A 25,192-nucleotide genomic window follows, 5' to 3' on the forward strand; every position below is an offset into this window, starting at 1 on the left:
TAATGGGGGGTATGATGGAGATATTGGAGGTATAAATGGAGGTAACCTTTGGGGGGTCATGATAGAAGCATGTGGAAGCTCTCTTCTGATAGTTTCTTCCCTTGATGAAATAGGAAGTAGGCTGACTGGCCGTGAAGCCAGAGGAACGAGAGATTCAAGATTTGATGCAGGAGAAGGTGTGATGTGGCTGTTCAAGAGACTGAGTACATCCACCAAGGAAATAGAGTGAGAAGGCCAGTCAGCATCCAAGCAGAGTTCTTGTAACCACCAGGGAACCCTGTGGCCTCACATATTTGCCTCTGGTCTCGGGCTCAAACTAGCCCTAGCTTCTGCCCTTGGGGTCTTCAGTTTATAATCAACAGGGCTTGCGGCCTCCCTACACCTCACAGGGGGTCCACACTCACAGCCGTGTGCAATTTGAACACCCACTTCCGCTGTGTTTCCGGAGTGGCTACTTGTGCAGATCATGAGGGTTCTTCCGGCAGGCTGCCGCCTCCCTCCGGTGTGCTCCCCTGTGGAATGTCTCAGGGTCCCCAAGACACCTAAACATCTCCAAAGTAACGCCCTACCCAAACACGCATGGCTGCCCCAGTCATTGTAGGTCTGCTGCGATCCTGTCACCTCGTTCCCCTGGAATACTCCCCCTTCACCACAGCACTGGGAACACACACCTGCTGTGCTCAAGGACAGTGCCCCGGCCGTGTCAGGTGGCCGATGGGAAGCACCCCAGCTGTAAGATCCCCTCCGTGCCCAGGTAGGGCAGAAAATAAAGTCTGTTAGACATGCTGCTTCTGCGCTAATGAGACAGCATAGATAATACTGACAATTATGCCACTTGATGAGGCAGAGTTGAGAACAAAAACCTCACATATTATTTTCAACTGTCAGATATTCTCTTCACTTACCAGGAGTGAAGGGGCTCAGTTCAGGGTCATAATACAACAGCATCTGAAGATGAGACAGCACAATACATCACAAGAAAAGTTAAAAAGATGAAATAGTATTATTTTCATTTCTTTCCATCTAAAGACTTAAAACACAAGTGTATTCGTCTCCGGATACAATCGAAACAATACTGTTCCCTTAAGTGACGGTGAATGTGGCACAAATGACACCTGCTCCTAGTGTCACCCCTTATAACTGTCTTCCACCCTGTGTGAGATTGTGCCCACACAACAGCGTGTTTCCAGAACCTCCCCTCCCTCTCCTTCCCCACCCCCTTCTTCCCCAACCCCTCCCCATGCCTCTGTTCTCACTTCCCTGCCCCTGGCTCCCTCCCTTCCCCTCCCTTCTCTCCTCCCCTTCCCATCCTCCCCTCCTCTCCTCCCCTTCTCCCTCCTTCCCTCCTCTTCTCTCCTTCCTCCCTCTCCCCATCCCTCTTCTCCCCTCCCCATGCCTCTGCTCTGCTTCCCTCACTTTCCTGCCCCCCCTCCCTACCCCCTCCTTTCTCCCCTCCCCTTCCAATGCCTCTGTTCTTCTCTCTTCACTTCACCCTCCCTTCTCCCCTCCCATCCTCTTCTCCACCCTCTTCCCATCCCCATTACTCTGCTCTGCTCCCCTCACTGTTCCCCTCCACTCCTCCCCACCTCCTACCCTCCACCCTTCTCCCTCTCCCCTCCCCTCTCCTCTCCATTCCTCTACTCTCCTCTCTTACTTTGCTCCTCCCCTTTCACCCCTTTGTTTTCTTTTTTTTCTTTTTTAAGTGTTTTGTTTATTTTGAGAGAGAGTACATGTGCACAAGCAGGGAAGGGTCAGAGAGAGAGGGAGAGAGAGAGAATCCCAAGCTGGCTCTGCATTGTCAGCATGGAGCCCAGTGCAAGGCTCAGACTCACAAACCCTGAGATCATGACCTGAGCTGAAACCAAGGGTCACATACTTAACTGACTGAGCCATCCAGGCACCCCTCTGTTTCCCTCTTTTTAATAGATGGTATCTACTTGGGGATCTGTCTTGTCTTTCTTATTTCCTTCCACCTGACAAAGCCTAATCTAGTCCCTCCAAAATGTCAAGCTCTCTGAAAACTTTCTTTCTAAAACTTATTAAAATTTCATGTAAAGTGATCTCCCTAAAAATTCAGTGTCTCAGAACCCTGAAGCAGAAAATTTTATAACATCCATTTAAGTAGGAAGCCACAGGGCCCTAAATTTAAATTTAATTCCAGTGTCTTTAAGAAAAAAGACTCTCAGAAAAAATTCACTTTCTTTTTTTCCCCCAACTACGTTGTATTGTGGTACAATGCACATTACATAAAATTTACTATCTTAGCCATTTTTATTAAAGATATTAATTTTTAGAGCAATTTTAGGTTCATAGAAAACCTGAAGGTGTGGTACAGATTCCCCCACATGTGCACAACCTCCTTGTTATCAACCACCAACACCGGGGGGACGTCTGTTACAATTGATGCATCTATACTGAGACATCATAATCACCCAAAGCCCACGGTTCACACTAAGATTCATTCTTTAAATTTTTTTTTTTAACGTTTATTTATTTTTGAGACAGAGAGAGACAGAGCATGAACAGGGAAGGGGCAGAGAGAGAGGGAGACACAGAATCTGAAACAGGCTCCAGGCTCTGAGCTGTCAGCACAGAGCCCGACGCAGGGCTCGAACTCACGGACCACGAGATCATGACCTGAGCCGAAGTCGGCCGCTTAACCGACCGAGCCACCCAGGTGCCCCTAAGATTCATTCTTAATAGTGATTATCCTGTGGGATTGGACAACATGTAATGACATGTATCCATCATTATGGGGTCATCCAGAGTGCTTTCCTCACCCTAGAAATGTTCCGTGGTCTCCTTATTCATCCCATCCCATACCCAACCCCTAGCAATCATTGATCTTTTACTGTCCACTGTTTCACCTTTTCCAGAATATCATATACTTGGAAATACATAGTATGTGGCCTTTTCAGATTGGCTTCTTTCACTTAGTCATGTGCAGTTAAGATTCCTTCATGTCTTTTCATGGCTTGACAGTTCGTTTCTTTTTAGTGCTGAGTCATATTCCATTGTCTCGATGAACCACAGCTTGTTTATCTTTTCAGTGACTCAAGACATCTTGATTGATTCCAAGTTTGGGCAATTACAAATAAATCTGCTATAAATAGCCACGTGCAGATTTTTTGGTGAACGTAAGTTTTTACCCCCTTTGGTTAAATACCAAGAAGCATGATCACTGGATCATGTTGTAAAAGTATATTTAGTTTTGTAAGAAACTGCCAAACTGTCTTCCAAAGTGTCTGTACCATTCTGCACTCCCAGCAGCAGTGAACGAAAATTCCTGTGGCTCCTTTTTCTCGTCCGCATTTGCCGTTGTCTCTGTTTTGGATTTACCTAATGTGTTTTAGTCATTCTCCGGTAGTGCCCAATATCAATTAATTTCGCCCAGTTTTACAGACGTTATTGTCAAATCAAGTAGTAAAGAAGATACCATGTCATTCCATCTCAGAAGTACTGAAAGAAAAAGGCTTTCTTGACTTTTAGTCCTTTGTGGATCGTGTAGACTAGCCCCTGATACCCATTTTCTGCTAGTTTCAAGTACTTACTTTTCAAGTTATCCTGAAAAATTCAAAGTAACCAAACAAATAATTGTTACTCATTCTTTATGCCAGCAGAGAAAATCATATTTACGATTACATATGATTGCCTATCATATTTCTGAATATTCATATAAAACGCAACTTCTAAGTCATATTTATTAAAATAACAATGTAATGTCGGAACACTTTGTTAAAAAAGGCAGTGAACATTATGGTGTCTATTTTGAAGGAATTCAAGTTACAACGCAGAATATAATGGGAAGGTACTAATTTTTAACTCTTCCTTCAAACTTTTTTTTTTTAACTGATTTTCCAGGTGAAAGGATTACCCGGACAGTATACAAATATAAATACATATATAAATATGTTATATATGTATTTATATATACAGTCTACCAAAGTATATGTGAGTTCAGCACTAGTAAATTATATGGGTTTTTTTTCTAACTTTTATAACAGGCTTGTCTCACTTTATTTTTCTCGTATTAAAAACTATGTGCTGGGCACGGCTGGGGCCTGGAGCCTGTGCAGGGAGGCTCTGGTGTGGGTCTTACAAGATGGTCAGTGATTTCCAGGTAGGGAGTCTTGGTGAGCATATCTCTGTCCTTCTTGTGGAGCCGGGGGAGGGGGAACAGCTATAGGTCTCAAAGAGGGCATCAAAGGTGACCTTGGCAAGTTGGCAGAATGACATTGCAGTGCAGCCCCAGGTCAAGGTCTGGCATCATCTATACCAAACATCAGCAGCAGCTTCTTGGTCCCAGGGGCCAAGAGATGCCAGCATCCCCAGGGCAGACACAGGCACGAAAACAGAGACGCACCACAGGTCACCTTGCCAGGAAGGGTGTGGGGCTCGCCCATCTTGTTCCTCCAGTTGCCTGGCAGCATGAGGACGATGGAGAGCTTGGCCAGGAGGAAGGCCTTACGGACAGCATTGGTTGCCCCGTGGGCGCACTGAAACATGTCTATCGTAATCCCCGGTGGAGACAGATACCAAAACCATCACCCCCTACTTCGTGTTTTCTCAGAGAAGTGGGTGTTTTGCTTTGTTTTGTTTTTCCTGCTTAATTTAAAATGTATTGAGCTAAATTTTATAGAGTGTACTAATATAACACTATTATTAGTGGTATGCAATAGCATAATATGAGTAGGATTAATAGTAAGCCAAATGTTACATATCTTATTTTATAAGGCCTTTTGGGCATGCCTATTAACTGTAAAGCACAACATTGTATTTTTCGTGCCTCAATGACACGCATTGGAAAGACGCTAAGAAATACTGCTTTCCAAAGACACAACATTCACCTTCAAGTTGAAATTATAATTTAGAAATTTAGAAACACTTTGCATGCCAGTTTACATAGGGTGAAACGTGTCGGTCCGTGCCTCATGAGTGGTTACTGACCCAGCTAACAATGTAGCATGATTAATCTGGTTTTGGGAAAAGCATGACAAAGAAAGAAAAATCAGAATTCACCGTGACTATAATATAATAAGATCTAAACTTCATAAATAGTTTCGCCTAGCCAAGGAAGAAAAGTGTGCAAGCAACTGAGAGGTCGGAAAATGTTTATTTCTGTCATTATAAAACAGTAACTTCGGAAAACCAATACTATGGAGGGTGGCAGGCAGGGAACTGGAAGGAGACGGACAGGAGCTAAATAAAAGTTTGTTCCCATCACATATTAAGTTTGTAATTTGGGGGAAACACTACTGTTTTACGCTTTAATTCGTGTATTTGCTAGACAGAAGCTATAATATCTACATTTGTGTTATTGTGACAATTAAAAAGCTCCAGACATATGAGATATTTTCATAATTAGCAGCCAGCAGTAGACCTTGTACAAATGCTTTGTTTTATTCTCTACCTACCTTTGTATATTTTTATTTCTGTTTTACCTCTAAAAACAGTTTGGAGGCACAATCACTTCTTCTATTTATTTTATGTGTTTTCCAGAGCTTTGTTACCATTGAAGGCAATTCTTTTGGCACAGGTAAATTCACTAAGGGGCAGATTTCACACAGACACTAATGAACTGTGGCCTCAGGACCTGTTAAAAGGGGGGGATACACAAGATACGTTCACATATGTAATTGACATTTTTGTCACTTTGCACATGTAGAATATTTTTCTGTTCTTCTTAAAAAAGTAAAAGGGCCTCCAAAATTATATAAACTTTGGACTCCACAAAAACCTGGATTTGCATGTGTCTACTCTTGTATCTGTTGAATTATTTCCCCACGTAGGGTGCTGGATTTGTATAAATCGATTTACCTTTTTCACACCCCATACCTTCCAAATGGAATCGATAACATCTTGCTGTCAAGATGGTGGCCTGCCTCGGTGTCGTGGTACCCACCCACCATGAAACGGTGCTATGTGGATCACCTAGGGATTACACTCCTGATCTGGCCTCTAAACTTCCTCAATACTCCAAGCAAAGCAATAAAAATAATTTATAGACTCAATGTATCCCACCGTAGGTAAGGGAGTTAAACACCTGGTCCCAGTCTTTCCTGGGTAACACAAGGGAACCTCCAGGGAAACATAAAGAAAAGAAGCCACCCTGTCTGATCTTGTAAATAGGCCAAATGACCTGTCGGTAAGTAGACTAATTATATTGCTGGAGAGTGATTCCATCTGTACCAAATCTCTTAGCCGGATGCTCATAGTTTAGCATTGCCATTGACAAACAAAACTACAACCTATGGATTTAGGAGACAGAGCTCCCTAGAGAATGCCACTGTAGAAATGAAATATTTGGGATATAAAGATATTTCCTAACCTGATACTCCATGCTAGGTGTGCTTGTCATGTTCTTCACTCAGAAACCTCCTACATCTGGGGCAGATGGTGCGTATCCAATGTCAGAAGAAGGATCTGAGGAGCTTCCTTGGATGCCCCAGACCTCTTCCTGCTCTTGACTGTTATATAATCCGATTCTTGGGAAAGTCTCTTGACAACCTGACCTTCTGGGTTGGCTCACCCCCAGTAGGCTCAAAAATGTTTCACAGGAACTAACTAAAACCAATTCAGAACAGAAGTTACGGTCAATTAATGTTTCTCATAAATGCATAATCCCTAAATGTAAGGTTTTTTTTTAGCAATATATGTGGGTCAGATGAAAAAATAAAAATAAAATGGGTGTTTCAAATAGATGTTTATTAACACCAGTATACCACCTAGTTGGATAAAAAGAGCTGAGAAGTAGATTTTGCAGGGTAATTCATCTTGACCATTAAATATTTAGCAATATTTTTATATGTAAATATTTTATGTATGCAGTGACATCCCCCCAAACGTGATGAGTGTATTTGTCAATATATAAAGAACTTAGGTAAGTTGAATTATGTTTTCACTGGCTCACAGAATTACTCCAAGAGTACATGAGTCAGGAAGGATTTGATATGAATAATATATGTATGTATTAATCAGATCATCCCACAGAAACTCCGTTTGTATATTTGTTTTTCTTTGTTGTTTTTGGTGTAATAAATGTAATTTGGGGAAAAAAGTTATTCCCTAGGAAAAGGCACTAGAATGAAAAAGGCTTTTTTTATCTGACCAAATTTGGCATTATGACATTACACATTTCTCTTATCAGGGTCATGTAATGAAGCGGTTTAGACTGGAATATGAAATCACAGGCAATTGACTCTTGTGCAAATTCCCTTGTGCAAGATAATTACCTCCTTTGAGCACCAGTTGCCTCATCTGAAAACTGGAGATTAATTTTGTCCAGCCCATGGGGTTGTTTTTAGAATTAAATGAGATGATGTGTATATGAAGGAATTATCACTGCGTCTGCCATGCAGGGGGCACATGGTGAATGGGAGCCACGGTTATTCATTAGACCCAGAGATGGGTTTTTTTTTTACCTTAAGGCAGTATCTGAAGTCAAATTCTCTATTTTAAAAGAGAAATGAGAAATCAGATCCCAGGGTGCTACAAAACAAGGCAGCACACGGCCTGACACCTGTTCGCACTGGAGGCATCATTTCCCTGCCTCTTGCCCTGTTTGCTGTGGCCGAACTATCCATCGGGCACCTGGTAAACCACAGGCCTGATGAGGAATGGGAAACACAACTTCTGGCATTTGGCTTTACAGATGAATGAATCCTTCCAAACTTACAGCTTTGAAATAAAGGACTTTCTCTACAGTTACACTTGAAAGACCCATGCTTCATTGCTCTGTAAAGGAATTGTATTTGAAACAAGTCAAATCAGGGTTTGCACCGGTCATGCTGTTGAAATTCCCCATGGACTTTCTTCTGTTTGCTTTCGGGTTAAGACTCTGAGCCCCTTCTACCTGTGCATGGTGATTTTGGGCGCTACTATATTTGCATTCATTGTATTACTATTAGGACAATTGGCAGAAGCTAGTTTATTTCCACAGAGAGCTAGAAAACAAAACCATTAGTAATTCTGCTGGAATTAACTAATTCATTTGTAAATATAAAGTCTAACCAAAAGAAAAAGGAATGCTTTAGCAAGTCATTTCAGCTGCTAAACCCGAGTTCTATTCAAATGGATTTGTTTCTGTTTCCTTCTGCTTTGCTGAGCAGGCTAAAACCTAATTTCTTTCTTATGGGGAAATTAGAGTGTAATACACAACCCTCCGAGCCCCGCCCCACCCGGATGAAACTGTACCTCCTTGAGGAAACATTCTTTCCTACCTATGAGATCATTGAGGGAATTTGCTGTTTGAAGCCCACCTGGTCCATATTACTCTGTAAAGCTCCACATGGAGGAATTAACCAGAAAAATTTAGCTGAGAATGGCCCTATATGATGAGCACTATGGGGCCAATCATTTGCAACTAACGTTAATTATAAGTATAAATGACAAACTTTAAGTGTGTCACAGTCAAGTTCTGATATGGATGTCTCTATGTCCTCTTCGCTATGGAAACGGTGAAAACCTTAACCCCAAATAGCTAGGGTTTATTTTGTTTTATGTCTTTAATTGTACAATTTCTGCTGACTCCACTGTGTCTACACTGTTCTTTTCCTATACGCGTCTACCTTGGAATGTCCCTACATTGTCTCAGGACCCTTACTGCCATTTAAAGAAAATTCTCAGATTGTACCTTCAAGTTGCTCAAAGTTGCTTTAGATAACAGACTCTGAAAAATTGACAAAAATGTCTTTCTCTGGTTATGTATAACTCTTGCCCTAGAACAGTGTTTTGAACTTTGCTCCTTTTACTAAGAGTAATTTGTGAATTATTTCTAATTTCCAAATGGATACCAAGTGAGCAAAATCATCCACCCCACCCCCAGCCCACGGAAACACTTCTGATTTCTATCCATATAGTTGTGCTTTTCTCCCCAATGTCATTTAAATACATGTCTGGCTACTTAGCATAATGGCCTTTAGATTCTTCTGTGGTGTTTCATATCAAGGAGTTCATTCCTTCTTTTTTTTTTTCATTTTTTTTAAACGTTTATTCATTTTTGGGAGACAGACAGGGCGTGAGTGGGGGAGGGGCAGAGAGAGAGGAGACACAGAATTGGAAGCAGGCTCCAGTCTCTGAGCTGTCAGCACAGAGCCAGCTTGGGGCTTGAACCCACAAGTCATGAGATCATGACCCAAGCTGAAGTCAGATGCTTAACTGACTGAGCCACCCAGGTGCCCCAGGAGTTCATTCCTATTTATGGTGGTGTGAATTTGCTACAACTTCTTTATCCATTCCTCAGCTGTGGATTGTAAACAAACTTCAGTTTCCTGCTTCACATAAACTTGCGAGTTCTGATTTTAAGGAAAATTCTCTCTTACTCTTTCTGCACCACAGGCATTTTATTCCAAGAATTTCTGGGATCCAATGTGGATATATTTTTGAATATTCATCCCTATACAATGTAACAGTCCACGACAAAAAACTTTTGCAATACAAAACATTAATATGTAAAAGTTTTCACCGAGCCCCGTTTAAAATCTATTTCTCTGTGAATAAAACATAAGCTTTGAAAAATAAAAAAGTATGTTATCACAGCGATAGAAAAAATGGGAAATGTATTTCATATTGTACCTAATAAGTACTTGTAAACATCAAAAATAGTTACTTAGATAATTGTATTATTAATTACAATGGTAATTGTTTTGATAGGTTTTATTATTTTTAAGTATGGTAAGGCCAACAGATCAGGAGACGATTGCCCTCGTAAAGGTAGTTTATCACTGAGGGTTCCCAAGAGGAGGGAGCATGCCACGGCATGGGGAGGGGGCACATGGGGACGTACCAGGAGTGGTCAGGAGGCAGAGGGAGGTGGGGACCTACAGGCCTACAGGATCAGGAGTGGCTCTTTGAATAATGTCAGTGAGCTCTGAGACACAGGGGCTGTCCATGTGGTCTAGTACCCAGCCCCGGAGGGATTCGTCTAGTAGTCCAGAGCATGAGAGCCCAGTAAAGGAGGTTGTTGGAGTTCTGGGCTCTGGATTGGTTGGTTTGCATTTGAAAAGCATGTTTGCAGGTGAGTTGTTTACCGTAGCTACGAATTGGCTAATTCTGGGAAGAGCAGAACACAGAACACAGAAAACTAAAGACATTGTTTATGCAGTAATATGTTTCCTAAGTATATATTTTTTAAGAAATATAACTTTGTCAATGCTCTTTAAAATCAGTAGGAAGTTGCCTTGCTCAACCTAATGTCGCAGAAATCCACACGAGTACAGCCAATGGGAATAAGGGCAGAAGAATCCGTGGTGTCCACACTGAGTCTGGAGACACTGAGAAGCAGATTTTTACATCTCCGTGCATTTGAAGTGGGTTGGGGTGGATGGGCGGAAAGAGTATCGCCGTAAGAGCACACAGCAGCCGATTGAAAGTTGAGGGAAATCAGTAATATCCATACAGCGAGAGGTGCTGAGTTGTTTAATCCTCTATTCAGAAAGCAGGAACTCTTGTGTGAGTTGCAAGTCACAATAGAGCACATTTTATCAAGAAAGGAACTATGGGACAGGGTTTGGAAATAACAAGGTAGTAAAACTGTTAGAAAAAACTGTTTCTCTACTATTGGGATGAGGCCCCTATTTAGTTTTTAAAAGGAAGCATAGTTTATGCCTGGGCATCAAGAGTGAGTAATCGGTTTCTATTGTGTTAATAGCTTTACCTCTCATAAATAGAGGAGAACTTGCCTGATGTTTTTGCACTCGTCATGAATTCTACCACTCACATAAGCCCAGTAGGATGCGCTGTGCACATTTACCTCATGTCCAGTCTGTTGGTCCTCTGTTTGCCCCTCATTGTTCAGTGTGGCCAGAGGTGACACTGATCTGGGTGAATACTGGAAGACCATCCAAATTGATGTGTGAATACACTACACTCTGACAAAAAACGAAAACTGGAGTCTGCTCAAAATCGACATAGCTAAGACATTGGGAGTACACATAAAGGTTTAATATATTGTAGGTCTTAATAATTCCATAATCTTTGAAGAGGAAAAACTATAATTAAATTGTTGAAAGCAGAAGGTAACCAAAACCTAAAGTTTAGGCTTCATGCCATTGAGGAGTGGTTATGTTAGCATTAATTCTTGCCAACAAAGCATGCTGTAAAGATTAAGCATGGAGCCATGACTCAGGAAGCACAAGACTTGTACTGATGGTGTTTATATATCATTTGAAGCCGGATGTAACTATGAAGAGTAATAATAGCTACTGGCTCCCCAATATGCTATAGTGTTTTAATTATGCTTTTGAGTGATTTATCTCGCTCTCTCTCTCTCGCTCTCTCTCCCTCTCTCTATTTATATATATGCTTTTTTAAAATTTTTGTTTATAGAGGTGTGGCAAGGACCACATCTTTGTACAGGTGATTCCTTCTACAGTCAACCCAATCTTGCGGCCCAAAGCTTTGCCTAACCGTTTCCACACTCTTCTGGTGCAGCATGCTGTCTCTATTACAGCACTTATTATTTTAGATTATTTTTATAGTTAATTAATTAAGTCACTTCCTCTTCTATTGAGGAAGTTCTGGAACGCTGGTGCTATAACCTTCGTCTCTGTGTCTTCTAGTGCATGTACATATAAATTGATTCGAGAGTTAATGGATTTTCAAAGTACTATGATATTTTAATTACAGGAACTAAGCGTTAATTTATATTGCATTTATTTCTCAGAAGATTTAAGTGACTGTTTTTATTTTAGGCTAAAAGTTGTGCCACTATCATTCACTAAGATGCCCTTCACCTACCAAGTCATTCTGTCAACAATTCTAATTCAAAGTGCAGAATTTACAAAAGTAGGATCTTGGAGAGGACAAACATAAATCCTCTCAAGAGGAAGATGCTATGTATGCATTTTAGGGCCTCAAGTTATTTTAATAAAATGCCTATTGCACAATAAAAAATAATCAGAACAAGACTGAGATGAGACAACAACTAGAGATGAAGAAAAATCGGAAGGAACAGGGTGGACAATAACCAACCCAAAGAGATCCCAAATCCTGAAGTTACCCTAGACAGGCTTCAAGACGCACTACTTGAAGAGATGAAGGACAAGGTTGAGAATTTAAACTGGACGCTACTTTAAAAGGGAACAAATGAGAATTTCAGAGCTAATAAACACCAAGTTCCAGTTACTTTTCTTCTATCTGAAACAGTGGGGTAAAACAGCAAAAGTCACGATTATTTATCATCATTAGTATTATTAATATTATCATCATCTCTCTCTCTCACGATTCTGAGTCGACTGGGGTCACCTCGTTCAGTTCTCTCAAGCGTTTGCGATCAGATGGAGGCCAAGGATGGAATCATCTGCAAGCCTTCTTCACTCACATGTCTAGATGTTGATGTCTTGATCTTGGTCTTGATCTTTTCTGACGAGTAAGCTGGACTACCTACTCATAGCCTTTTTAGTGTGGAGTGGGCTTCCATGGAGCATGATGACTGAGTTCCAAGAGCGAACATCTCAAAAACGAGGGAGTCAGATGGGAGCGGGCTTTTCTGACCTAGAATGAAGGACCATGGAGTATTTTGATGGCAGCAACGTCAAAAAAATTACAGGTCCACACAATAACCAGCATTATGAACTATTTAGATGTGTGTAACTACAGATTAGACATACTTTTAAAAATTAGTAATCCATAGGCGAAAAGATCAGAAGAAAAGATCCGGGAAAAAATAAGCGCAGAGAGGCAAAAGCCTGACGAGAACTTGAGAAACATATATTGAGAAACATATATATATATATAGGATTCTTATGTCTAATGGGAATCCTAGAAGAAGAGAAGAGAGAAAAGTAGACAGATGCAAAATTTCAAGATATATTGGCTGAGAATTTTCAAAAATAACAAAAGACATCATACCATACAGTCGGGAATCTCTGCTAAACCTAAGAATGATAAATAAAAAGAAAGCTGCTCTTGAAACAAACAACTGTTTTCAGAGATTACAGTGTAACCTAGAGCTAATAGCTCAATAGAAATTATGAAAGCCAGAGAAAAAAATGGTATAATACCTATAAAGTGCCAAAGGGAAATAACTATCTACTTAAAATCCCACACTTAGTAGAGCACCTGGGTGGCTCAGTGGGTTAAGCATCCGACTTTGGCTCAGGTCACGATCTCATGGTTCATAGGTTTGAGCCCCACATTGGCCTCTTTGCTGATGGCTCAGAGCCTGGAGCCTGCTTCAAATTCTGTGTCTCCCTCTCTATCTGCCCCTCCCCGCTCATTCTCTCTCTCTCTCTCTCTCTCTCTCTCTCTCTCTTTCTCTCAAAAATAAACAAACATTAAAAAAATCCACACTTAGTGAATATATTCTTTAGGATTAAATATTAAGTTAAAATATTGTATACAGACCAAAATCTGGTAATTCCTCCCAGCAGACCTTCATCAAAGAGAATACAAAAATGCTAAAAGATAACTTTTATGAAAAGAGAAACTGTTCCCAGATATATTAGAAATGCAGTAGTGAATAAAGATAAATGAAAATAGTAAAGATCTGAAATTTAAGAAGCTAATTCTAAAAGTTATATGGAAATTCAAATGGAAAAACTCATATGAGTTAACCCAATCATTGTTGAAGCACAGTCTGAGAAGACATGACTTTCCAGATATTTAGGCATATTACAAAGCGAAACTATTTAAGACACTGTAACATCAGCACAAGACTAGATCTCTAGCCATTGGAAGAAACATGTATTTTTTTTACATCAGAGGGGGTAATGGAGAGCATTGAGGAATAGTCAGTCTTTTTTTTTTTTTAATGTTTATTTATTTTTGAGAGAAAGAGACAGAGAGACAGTGCAGGAGAGGGGCAGAGAGAGAGGGAGACACAGAATCCAAAGCAGGCTCCAGACTCTCAACTGTCAGCACAGATCAGCCCGGAGCCCAGCCGACACGGGGCTCGAACTCACGAACTGCCAGATCATGACCTGGGCTGAAGTTGGACATTTAACCGACTGAGCCACCCAGGTGCCCCATAGCTAAATTTTTATTTTATTTTATTTTAGAGGGAGGGACAGAACATGAGGGGCAGAGGGTTGGAGGGAGGGGAAGAGAGACAGAGAGAATCTGAAGCAGACTCCTGCTCAGCATGGAAAATAATGGCTAAAATTTAAACGACTGACAATACCAAGTGTTGGTGAGGATGTGAAGCAACTGAAACTCGCATCCATTATAGTAGGAGTGGAAATTTGTACAATCGCTAGTTTGTCACCTAGTAAATCGGAATAGGCACACACTCCATAACCAGGCAATTCTAGTTCCGGATATATGCTCTGCAGAAGTGCTGGCACGTGTCTATCAAGAGACAGGGACTCAAGTATTTATATATTTGGTAAGAGCCCAAATAGAAATAACCTGAATGTGATTCAGCAGTAGAATGGAAAAATAATTTAGCATAATCACATAGTAGAACACTTCAGTAACAATGAATGGCCTACATTATAAACAACTACATGGATGAATAAATATCATTTTGAGGGAACAAAAGCAGCCAAACACAAAAGAATAAAGTTGGAGAATAAGCAAGACTAAACTACAATGTTTATGGGTGCATAATTAGCGGAAAAAACTAAAAAACACACCAAAAAACAAACAAACCCAGGAAACCATCAGTTAAATCAGAGTCTAGAATGGGAGGTAGTAGGAATTGGGGAACGCAAAATGTTAAAATGCTGTGTTCTAAGTTTTGATTAAGTGACAGTTTTACTTGTGTTTGCTTTCTGATACGTCATTGAGGTCTACATTTGTATTTTATCTCATGTTTTGTATACATGTTTCTTTTCCTTTTACTTTTTTAAAGTTTATTTATTTTTGAGACAGAGAGAGACAGAGCATGAGCGGGGGAGGGGCAGAGAGAGTGGGAGACACAGAATCGGAAGCAGGCTCCAGGCACTGAGCTGTCAGCACAGAGCCCGATGTGGGACTCGAACACGTCAATTGCGAGATCATGACCTAAGCCGAAGTCAGATATTCAACTGACTGAACCACCCAGGCGTCCCTGTATACATATTTCTTTTACAACTAGAGTTGTGGAAATAACAATGTGAAAAATATGAAAATTATATTTAAGAAATTTGTTTCCAGACATCAAAATATTCTGAATCCTCTTTCAGAATATTGAAAGGTAGAACCCATGATAGCTATATAGTGCAGATCTGTTCAAATATTTTTTAATTATGATATTAGGCCAATTTTTAACTCATTATCCTTACCTCTCGCTTTCTTACTGGAAAGGACACTTTCCTAGGTAATAAGATTATGACAAGTGCTTAAGTCAGGAACAATTTGATGTTTACATTTCCCCTTTGATCCTACATGTTACTTCTAAATTTAAATGTGTCTGAAAAATAGCAAATGTTAATACAAAATGCAGATTTAAAATCAGTTAAATCTGGATTACCATTGGCACAGAATATCAAAGTTGAAGGATAGGCAGATATACGTTCATATACTTGAAAGTCTCCCACTGATCTTTCACCACAATTTACATGGACGTAATGCTCATCAGTTCATTTATTTCTTCACATAGTCACAAGATTTCACAGTGATCGGGTTACGTTTTTTGAAGGAAATAAATGAGCATGGTGATTTTATTTTTATGGTCCCTTAAAACACTATTTCTCCAAATCAAAACCAAAGCTGCAAAAGATTTCCTGTGAAGCAGTTCATCAAGAATAACAATTTTGATCACATGAACACACTTTAAAATCTAAAGAGGGGGGATACGTGAATTCCTCTGTAGAGGACAAACAGCCAGAAAGGAGGGATTTTTCCTTTGTTCTCAGAGATGCCCTGTGTTCAACCTGCCCCAAAAGTATACTTGTAGATTCAACCTTGGCTTTCTTACAGTTTTTGTTCTCGATATCATTTGTGTCCACTAGCCCAAAGAGTTCACACAAATTCCCAAACTTGTCTTTATCATACCATACATACATAAGAAGAGCCTATCCTCACATACCCAAGATATCACACAAGAGTGTCCCCTCCTGTGTCATTGTCAGAAGATCACTTCGATAAGTGTTGTAGAATATATACGGAAAGTCCTTGTCAGGAAATTCCTGTCTCCAACAAGCATATGTATTTCTGGAACATAGTAGGCACACAAAAAATATCTGCTTAATTATTTGAAGATGTTTGGAGCCTAAGTCAAATACTTACTTGAATAATGAGAGTTTTTTGGGGGTTTTTTTTTTTTTTTTTGGCTTCTCTTCTCTTCAAGTAGCAGGGCCTTGATGAAGTACTCACCAAACATTCCAAGGTAGGTAGGTAGCTGTAGATCTGGCCGACATTAAAGTAGAAATAGACATAAGGTTTCCCATAAAAATGTGTTTATGACAATATAAATGATAAAAATGGGAAAAATAATGCTTTGGTTGCCTAAGACCAAAAAGCTAGGGTAAGTTACGTTCCCCAGTCGCACTGTGCTGTTTATTGCATGAAGTGCATGTGCAGGTGTATTCTCGAACTGCAATAAGCATTTTCATCTCTCTGTCTTGACACTAGTCATCCATCAAAAAATGCTAATTCTATTAGTTCTTTCCCTAAGCCGGCTCCCTTGGAAGGAGTTTTTAAAATGCAGTGGAAGCATTATTATGAATTTACTTAAAGTATGAATTTCATACATTTATTGATGAGAACAAAAAAAATAGAAAAAATAACCACCAAAGAATTATTTTTCTTGTGTGTAAAAAGACAACCTAAAAATGTTTTAAGAATAATGTAAACCGCGCTGTGTTTTTGAATGGAATGAAGTTAAAGGATCATTGAAAGTTTATTCTCTATAGTAAGAACTATGTGTATCCTGGATAAAAACTGTTTGATCTGTCTTTAAACACAAAGGCTTAATTTATGCAAGAATTTTTAGACTGCAAGGGTCAGTTCAAGGGTGTGTATGAATTTGGAATGCAATGGTAACTCGGGGCGGGGGCGGGGGGGCGGGAATTGAAAGCTTCTTCAAAAAAGATATGGTGTTATTTCAAACCTCTTTTAAATGGACATCTTAATTTAATTCCATCTCATAAAATGAGATCATGTTTGGGTCTCTGTGTCACTTTGGGTCACTATTGAAGAGTATTGACATTTTTAATAAAAATGTTCTTCAGAGAAGAAAATGATGCTTTTCACCATTCACACTTACACATTTGAATTTTGGGTCCATATTTATAAAAGAAGGTATTATCTAAGTAAGCTATTATTCTTACCTTCACATGAGCGCCTTCGAACAGCCTAGCAACTCCTCATTGATGTAGAGGACAGCAGCATTGAGTGTGAACGTCATGTCTCAGCCTAGACATATTTTCCTTTTGATCTAAAGGTAGAAGAACATTAATGACCATATGATGTCTTCTCCCCAAAATGTCCATCTCCTAGTACTTCTCTCAGAGACTTTGCATGGACTGGACCAGCCTCATCTTTTGAATGTATCCAACATCCAATTAAAAAAGTATAGCTCTTGGGGCGCCTGGGTGGCTCAGTCGGTTAAGCGTCCGACTCAGGCTTATGTCATGATCTTGCGGTTTGTGGGTTCAGGTCCCGCGTCCAGCTCTTCACTGACAGCTCTGAGCCTGGAGCCTGCTTCGGATTCTGTGTCTCCCCCTCTCTCTGCCTCTCCCATACTCATGCTCTGTCTTTCTCTGTCTCAGTAACAAATAAACATTAAAAAAAATTTTTTTTAAGAAAAAGTATAGCTCTTTAATTTCCCTGCCTCATGATTATCGCATAAGCTCATTCTCCTGAGGTATTCATGGCTCAGGATAGAAAATATTTGGGTAGCATCTGTTGTTATATTCTGTTTGATTTAGCTACGAGCTAACCCTCCTGCCCCAAACACAAGATTCTATGGCACTAGCTTTCATCTAGATACACTCCATGACCTGACTTGAGAAGTTTTCTCAGGCAGAGCCTGCTGTGTTTAAATGTTGTGCTATCTTTCTCTTAAGATTATAGTCCACAAAACATTTTTCTTCTGCTATCTAGTTCCCTCTCTTTAGGTTCTTATTATGTAATATATTTTTTAATTTCTACTTTTAACTAATATGCAACACCCAAGATCGTCTGTTGACACACATGGCCAGCATACCTTTGAAAACTTATATGTTAAAAAATTTCCCCTTGCTTAATATCCAATGCTTAAGTATTGGGGGGGGGGGCCTTTAAAGGCACATGGCAAGGGTGTGAATATAGGATGGGAAGTAGTTGGTGACCACTTTTGCATTCCAGAAGTCATGATAACGTGGATAGAGACTGAGCTTTGGAGTAGGTACATGATGCATGCCAACATTATATTTATTATTATTATTATTATTGTTACTATCCTTAGTATTGCTCATCATAGCAACCTTCTTAGATGAACTGCCATTATTTCCCTTATTTTATAAATGAAAAAACTGAGAGTCTGAGAGATTAAATAACTTGTTATGAATTAAGTGTGGACACCCCAATACAGAAATTACCCACTCAAAGAGTTTGGGGGGAATTCAGTGTAGGAACTCTTTAAAGAGGCGTAGGTATGACTATGGAACAAACATGGGGTGGTGGGGAGCCCAAGATGAGCAACAGGGAGAAGCTTTTACCTACTTCGCACCTGAGGGAACAAGGAAACCGGACCCCAGAGAGAGCTCGGACCCTTGGAGGATGGAAGCATGCCCAAACCACAGTGCTAAGACAGGAAGGGCAGGGTGGGGAAAAGTACCTCAGGCTCACTCGAACTCTCTTCTGTGAGTGCCCTCCTTTGGCGAAACCAGAAGACAAGCAAGCCTGGGCCTGTAGAAGTCAGCTTCCCAGGACACAATGCCAGACATACACATCAGCAAAGGGCAGAGAATAGATATCGGTACAAATAGAGAGAAATCAATACATTCAAGGTCACACAAGTCATTGTTAGCACATCCGGAAAAGAAATCCCTGCCTGAATCCAGAACTCTTCTTTTCAGCTAGATTTGAGTAGTGAATTATTAGATTATTTGCTTTGGCGTGTGTTTGCATTAACAGCAAAATACTTCATTCATATCTCTAAAGTTAAATTCAAATTTATGTTAATTTAAAATATTAATAACAAATATTCAGTAAAAACATCTACAATGACAACACAGTATCCTGACAAAATATATATATCATTGCTCTATTTACTAGTAAAAGTGGTTCAAATGAACCCTGCATAAACACAGAAACTCTAAAGACATAAGAAATTTTCACTGGAAAAAAAAAAAAGGAAACTGTTTTCTTACTCCTGCACCAAGGTAAATTAATTACCATGTTTTAAATAGCACCCCAGAGAAAAATAGGTAAAGTCACCAAAATCAAAAATCGGTACCTAAGCCTGTGCATTTATTCCAATCCTGATCAACCATAAATATTTTTTTGCATTTTCTACTAAATATGCAGAAAGCTGACAATAGGTATAGTAATGGGTTATTTTGCCTGCCATTCTAACTACATCATCTACACGCTCCACTGCACTAAATATAATGAAACTCGTATAGGGGGAAGATAGCACAGCCCCTGAGAACAAAAATGAATTTCAAAAAAGGCAACATTACTAGAGCTATACAATCAACACCTTCCACTGCAGGAGAAGCAGGGTGAAAAATGACCTTTACATGAGCTGGTGAAATAGCAGAGCGGTTTCTGCTCCCTTCTCAAATATTGTCTGTGTTGGTGGAAGCAGAAGGTAGATTTCCCCCGTGGAAAGCTGCCGCTTTATCAGGGGAGGCAGTTTTTCACAGGCAAATTCTCTTATGGAGACAATTGCCCGATTGACAGAGCACGCAGTAGGGTGTGATTGGCCTGTCACGGGCCTTGTGGGTCACAGTTTGAGAACAGGAAACACCGTCTCCAAACAGAAAATGCAGCAGCATCCCAAGGATACTCAGAGGCACAACAAGAGGACATTGGCTAAGGAGGATGTTTTAGCGTCAGGCGCCAACTATCATAGCTCTCTTGTAAAACCATCGCTCCTAATCACGCGAAGACTCTTCATTTCAATGTGCTTGACAGTTCCAGCTTTATATTGGTTCTTCATAGCAAATCCTATAAAGTGTATAAGGCCAATAGTTTTATAGATGAGCAGCTGAGACTCGGAGATCCGATGACTTTTCCAAAGCATCCAAGCTGAGCCCAAGCCCTCGGGCTCCTCATCGGTGTATTTCCCAATGTGCCATGTACCTCCCAAGGCATCCTCTCATCTCTCCGTGTTCTCCTTCCCACCGTCATGTGCAGCCTAGTCCCACTCCATCCCTTAACCATGGTCTCAAAACCTTTACCACTTCCTTTGACATAAATTGGAAAGGCACAGGAGAATTGCTTTTCAGTTCTCTTGTTTTCTACCTTGCTTATTTCTTCTCCCCTTCAATTTGCAGGAAAACCTAATGAAAGTTGCAAGAGAAATAACCGTTGGGAACTGAAAGGAGTAATCAATCCCTAGATGGAAAAAAAAATAGTATGAATTATATAAACATAACTTTACAGTTCAAGCATTTAGAAAGGTAGATAACAGAGCAATGCAAAACGTTATATAATTGAGATTCTATAAACATCCTTATATGCAATAAGAAAAAATGAAATCATACACATCTAACTTGGCAACAAATGATCTTTTTGTTCATGGAGAAGATGGCATTTCAAATGAGCACTTCATGGAGCTTTAACAACTAGCTAAGCTGGAAGGAATATTTTTCACTAAGATTGCTTTGATCCATGATAGGTATTTACAGTATGCAGCCAAGGGCTTTGACCATTAAGAAAAATAAAATAAAATGCACACTGCTTGAATTCCCATTAGGTCTCAAGGGTAAAAGAGTAAATTTCCCTCAACTGCTTTCCTTATGGCATTTTTATTCCATTCTTTACAACGGTTGGTGCCAGACTGAGACTGGTAGAAAAGATTCCCGTAAAGTCCTGTCTCCCTGGGGCTCCCACGGCCTCTCATCCTGAGCTGGGAAGGCGGCCCGGAGAAGATGCTGGGCGGCCAGCTCATCTGTCTTCCCCCTCTCTCTGCCTGGCCACTCTTGGAGAGAAGCTGAGGAGCCTGGAGAGGGGCCAGTTCTTAAATTAGCTGCATCAGGTGCCTTGACCGGCTCTTGCCACAGTTGTAAGGAATGTTCAGTTGGCGTGTCTACAAGTTAGGATTTCCTTATCTCCTTTTCTCTTCCTGACGCACCAGGAAGCCAGTATCCCCCGGCAGCCATCTGGCTGGCAAGATCAACGTGGTCATGGCTTCCACTTCTACAGACTTGAAAGTGCCCCCTCCAGAAAAGCAAAACTCTATTTCTATAAATACCTCTCAGTTACATAAGTAATTAATTCCATCCTACCACCAGCCGCTCCTGTCTCTTGAAGGTGCTTAATTAACGATTGGAGATATTTCTGGAAATATGAAAGGAATGGATTTGGGTCCAGGCGTGGAGATGTGGTGTAGAGAGAGTGTGAACTACTTACAAAAAGCACCAGAATCTCACTCGTGTAGCTTTTCCAGACCACCACCTGTGCAGCCTGTCCTGGGCTGGGCCAAGCGACTGCACACAGTGAACGTTAGGTAAACGTGGAATGAATGAACGAGCTAATGAGAATCTGATCCTGTGAGAAGGGTCTGTCCTCTCCTACATTGGAAGGAGCAGAAACCACCCTGGGCTTGCTCTAAAAGCACTAGTTGCAAACTTAGATGGGCAGAAGTCACAACTTAAAGTGTTTATTTAAAATACAGAATCAGGGGCGCCTGGGTGGCTTATTCGGTTAAGCGTCCAACTCTAGATTTCAGCTCAGGTCATGATCTCACGGTTCGTGAGATCGAGCCCCACGTCAGGCACCACACTGACAGGGCAGAGCCTGCTCAGGATTCTATCTGCCTCTCTCTCTCTCTCTCTCTCTCTCTCTCAAAATAATAAATTAACATTTAAAAAATAAAGTATAGAATCAGTCCCTGTTGTCTGAAGCTTTATGGAATCCATCACATGAAATAAAGTATACCTAACATTAGATAAAATGGAACAGCAAGATAAAAATTCAGGAAAAGGCTGCACACCTTTTCACACAAGATCTGCTCACCTTCTCCTGAGTCTCCACTTCACAACTGACTGGCTAACACTGAGGCACACCCCTGTGTCTCCTAGCTTATGTCACCGAATGGGAGAATGTGAGAACCTCACTCACCCGAGGCTTAAGTTACCAGGGAAATGCAGTCAGTCCACTCAGCCAGGACTATGGGCAGAATGAGCAAGGAGAGGTCCGTCTAGAATATTCTCTGAGGATGAGACTCTGAGGATAATTTTTACATTTTAAAGTTGACTTTGTTTCCTCTGCTTGCTCTGATCGTCACTCTTTCCTTTCTGGTTCCTGGGACCTTTTCTGTCCTTAGGATACAGACAGCCAGCTCATCCACTGAAAGATGCTCCCGTTTGAATAAGCATTTCCTCAACCTAATCCTTGTTGATTTTTGTCACCATCTGACTCCCTGCTTCTCTCCCCACTCCTCTCTCGCACCCCATAGACTTTCTCCACTTTCTTACCTAGCATTCATGTCACCTGAAAGGTTGCTTTTGGCTCACTCACTCATACTCTCCTAACTCCAGTTGCAAACAGTAACACTAGAAAGGATTCCAGGGCTCACATGTGCCTTCCCTCGTGACCCCCTCTTCAGCTGGCGTCTTCTGACATTTGGGTCACTGGAGCCTGTTCTAGCACAAATCATCCTACATGCTCAACCTCTAAGAATACATTTTTTTTGGTCTGGGCTCTTATGGTTTTCTGTCAAGGACAAGAACCTCTTCAGTATTAACACCTATCAAAATAAAATACATTCATTTTACTCCATCCCTCAAATGGTCGTAAGAGCCAGGAACAATATGGCGGAGGGATTGGAAAAAGGTGTGGGCAGAAATCTGGAAAGCTGTTTCCCCTCGAATGTATGGAGAGACTGTAGAGCTGACCGGAAGACTATGTAAATGTGAGGTCAAAGGAAATGAAAAGCTTTGCCAGTGAATTTCTCTGACACGGGAGTGAGGCTGTCACTATTTGCAACGGCAGCTATTTCACAACTATAGCTGGCTCTGGAATGTAATATAACTTAGTTGAGCAAAGACAATGCATATTTTTTTATATTCTATCTAAGATTGTTCGTAAGCCCCTTCTCAATGAGAAGGATGTCGTTTTAAGTTGTCATTTTTGGGTACGTCATCTTGGCAACATACTGGTTTCCTCTCCTTTCTTCTGTTTTATGTAGTATATGCTGTTGGAACACACAACAGACATAGGTGGCCTTAGGTCGTAAAGAAACCTCAGATCAAGCACCATCTGTTCTGGTCTGCCCCACGTTGGCACCTGCTGAAGTGTATCCGTTTGGCCTTTGGGGGGGATGTGCTGGCACTTTTCACTGGATCCACTGATCAAAGCATTTCCTTAATCTTAGAATGTTTATATCCCCTTCTTCAGCCCCAGTCCCCTGCACAAGACTTTCTAGATGTTCAGCATCCAAACTGAGGCATGTGGGGAGTCAGAGGTGTAGGGCTGTTGGCTCAAACTAGGTACCAATTTATTAATTCCTGCCTTCTCCAAATTTCCACTCAGATGAGCAACATCAGGATATGGAAGCATCACCCACTGCTTTCTCTGCCTCTTTTTATTCTCTCTTCCCCACCATCACCCAGGTCCAGAAGGGACGGGGTCACCTCTTAAGTCATGTCTCAGTTTCTCTCTAGCCAGGATTTATAGTAAAGCTCTGACTTACTCATCTAGACCTGACATCTGAAAATTTATAAAAGCATGCCAGAGAGAGTCAAATCTTACTTTAAGTTCAGAAGCAGACTCCTGACTTCCCATTTCTTTTGCTGTAATAATAGTACTCAAAGCAGATAAAAACTCTTGGCTGATTAGGGAGAAAGCGCCCTTGTTATGCAAGTCTAGCTAAGTCTAGGGCTGTGTTTGAGGAGCAGAAAGTGGCACCTTGGGTCTGGTGGGCAGTGGTTCTCTTCTCTTTTCACTCTGTACTGACTCAGAAAGCAAAAGTCTGTGCAGATCTCAGCAGTACGAACTGGAAGCGCTACGTCCGTTGTGAAGCAAAAACAAAAACGGAAATACATTCCTCTCGAAAAGTCTGGTTTTCTCTATTCTTTGCTCACTCCACCACCCACATGATTTTTGACACATCAGGGACAACTGCGTGCATCCCACTCGCCGCTTGCAAACACCCAGAGACAGGATGTCGGATTTCCACAGGCACAAGAAGCTCTGGCGCAGTTAGAAGACAGAGATATGCCTGCTGTATTAGTCGAGCTGGGAAGTCTCGCCGTCTGCAGTCGGCTGAAGACTCAGGAGAGCTGGTGGTGTAAATTCGAGTCCAAGCACAGAAGAAGACTAATGTCCCAGTTCAAAAAGAGGCAAAAAGAGTGAATTCTCCCTTATCCCCTTTTCTTCTGCTCAGGCTTCCAATGGATTGGACGAAGCCCACCCACCATGGAGAGAACGATGTGTTTTCCTTAGTCTACTTCTTCAAATGTCAATCTCATCCATAAACCCCCTCACATGCACACACACACACACACACACACACAGACCCAGAATACTGTTTAACTAAATGCCTCGGGACCCTGTAGCCTAGTCAGGTTGACACATAAAATTATCCAATACACCTGCCATGACCAGTGGGCTCTTGGCTCTATAGTGGTGATCAGGATGTGAGGCAGTTTGAGAATTTCCACTAGGAGCCTTTTGACTATTGAAGCTCAATAAATAAGTTGCACTGATCTGAGTGGACAAAAATGAACCTTGGTATGGCCTGCAGGTTCCTTCTGGAGTCCACATCCTTTACTTCTGTGAACACCTGGGCGGTAAGATGACTCCATTCACCTCCACTCTCTTAACCCTTACATGGAAGTTACTAATCAGGGAAAGTAAAAGTGCCCAAGTCAATAATAAAGAAACGCGACATAAGAAATCACATTTTAATGGTGTTAACCATCTCTTGAGACACAGCTATTACTAGATGGAGTTTAAAGCAAACTACCCCTTAAATGGAACTAAGTCAAAGCTTAGGAACTTTTGAAAGAAACTTTATTAATCATATAGCCAAGCCATCTAACTTCAAAAGCAGGAATACTGAAGGGCGCCTGGGTGGCTCAGTCGGTTAAGCGTCCGACTTCAACTCAGGTCATGATCTCTCAGTCCATGAGTGCAACCCCGCGTCGGGCCCTGTGCTGATAGCTCAGAGCCT

The 25,192-nt window shown here is 41.0% G+C and overlaps 1 protein-coding gene across 1 annotated transcript in view; it reads left to right on the forward strand.

Annotated features, from left to right (window-relative positions):
- Positions 1–25,192, forward strand: part of DOK6 (docking protein 6) — a 355,992-nt gene that overhangs the window by 244,575 nt on the left and 86,225 nt on the right. The gene's annotated exons all lie outside the window — the stretch shown is intronic.

The sequence above is a fragment of the Panthera tigris genome, chromosome D3, assembly GCF_018350195.1.
Source record: "Panthera tigris isolate Pti1 chromosome D3, P.tigris_Pti1_mat1.1, whole genome shotgun sequence".
Taxonomy (NCBI): domain Eukaryota; kingdom Metazoa; phylum Chordata; class Mammalia; order Carnivora; family Felidae; genus Panthera; species Panthera tigris.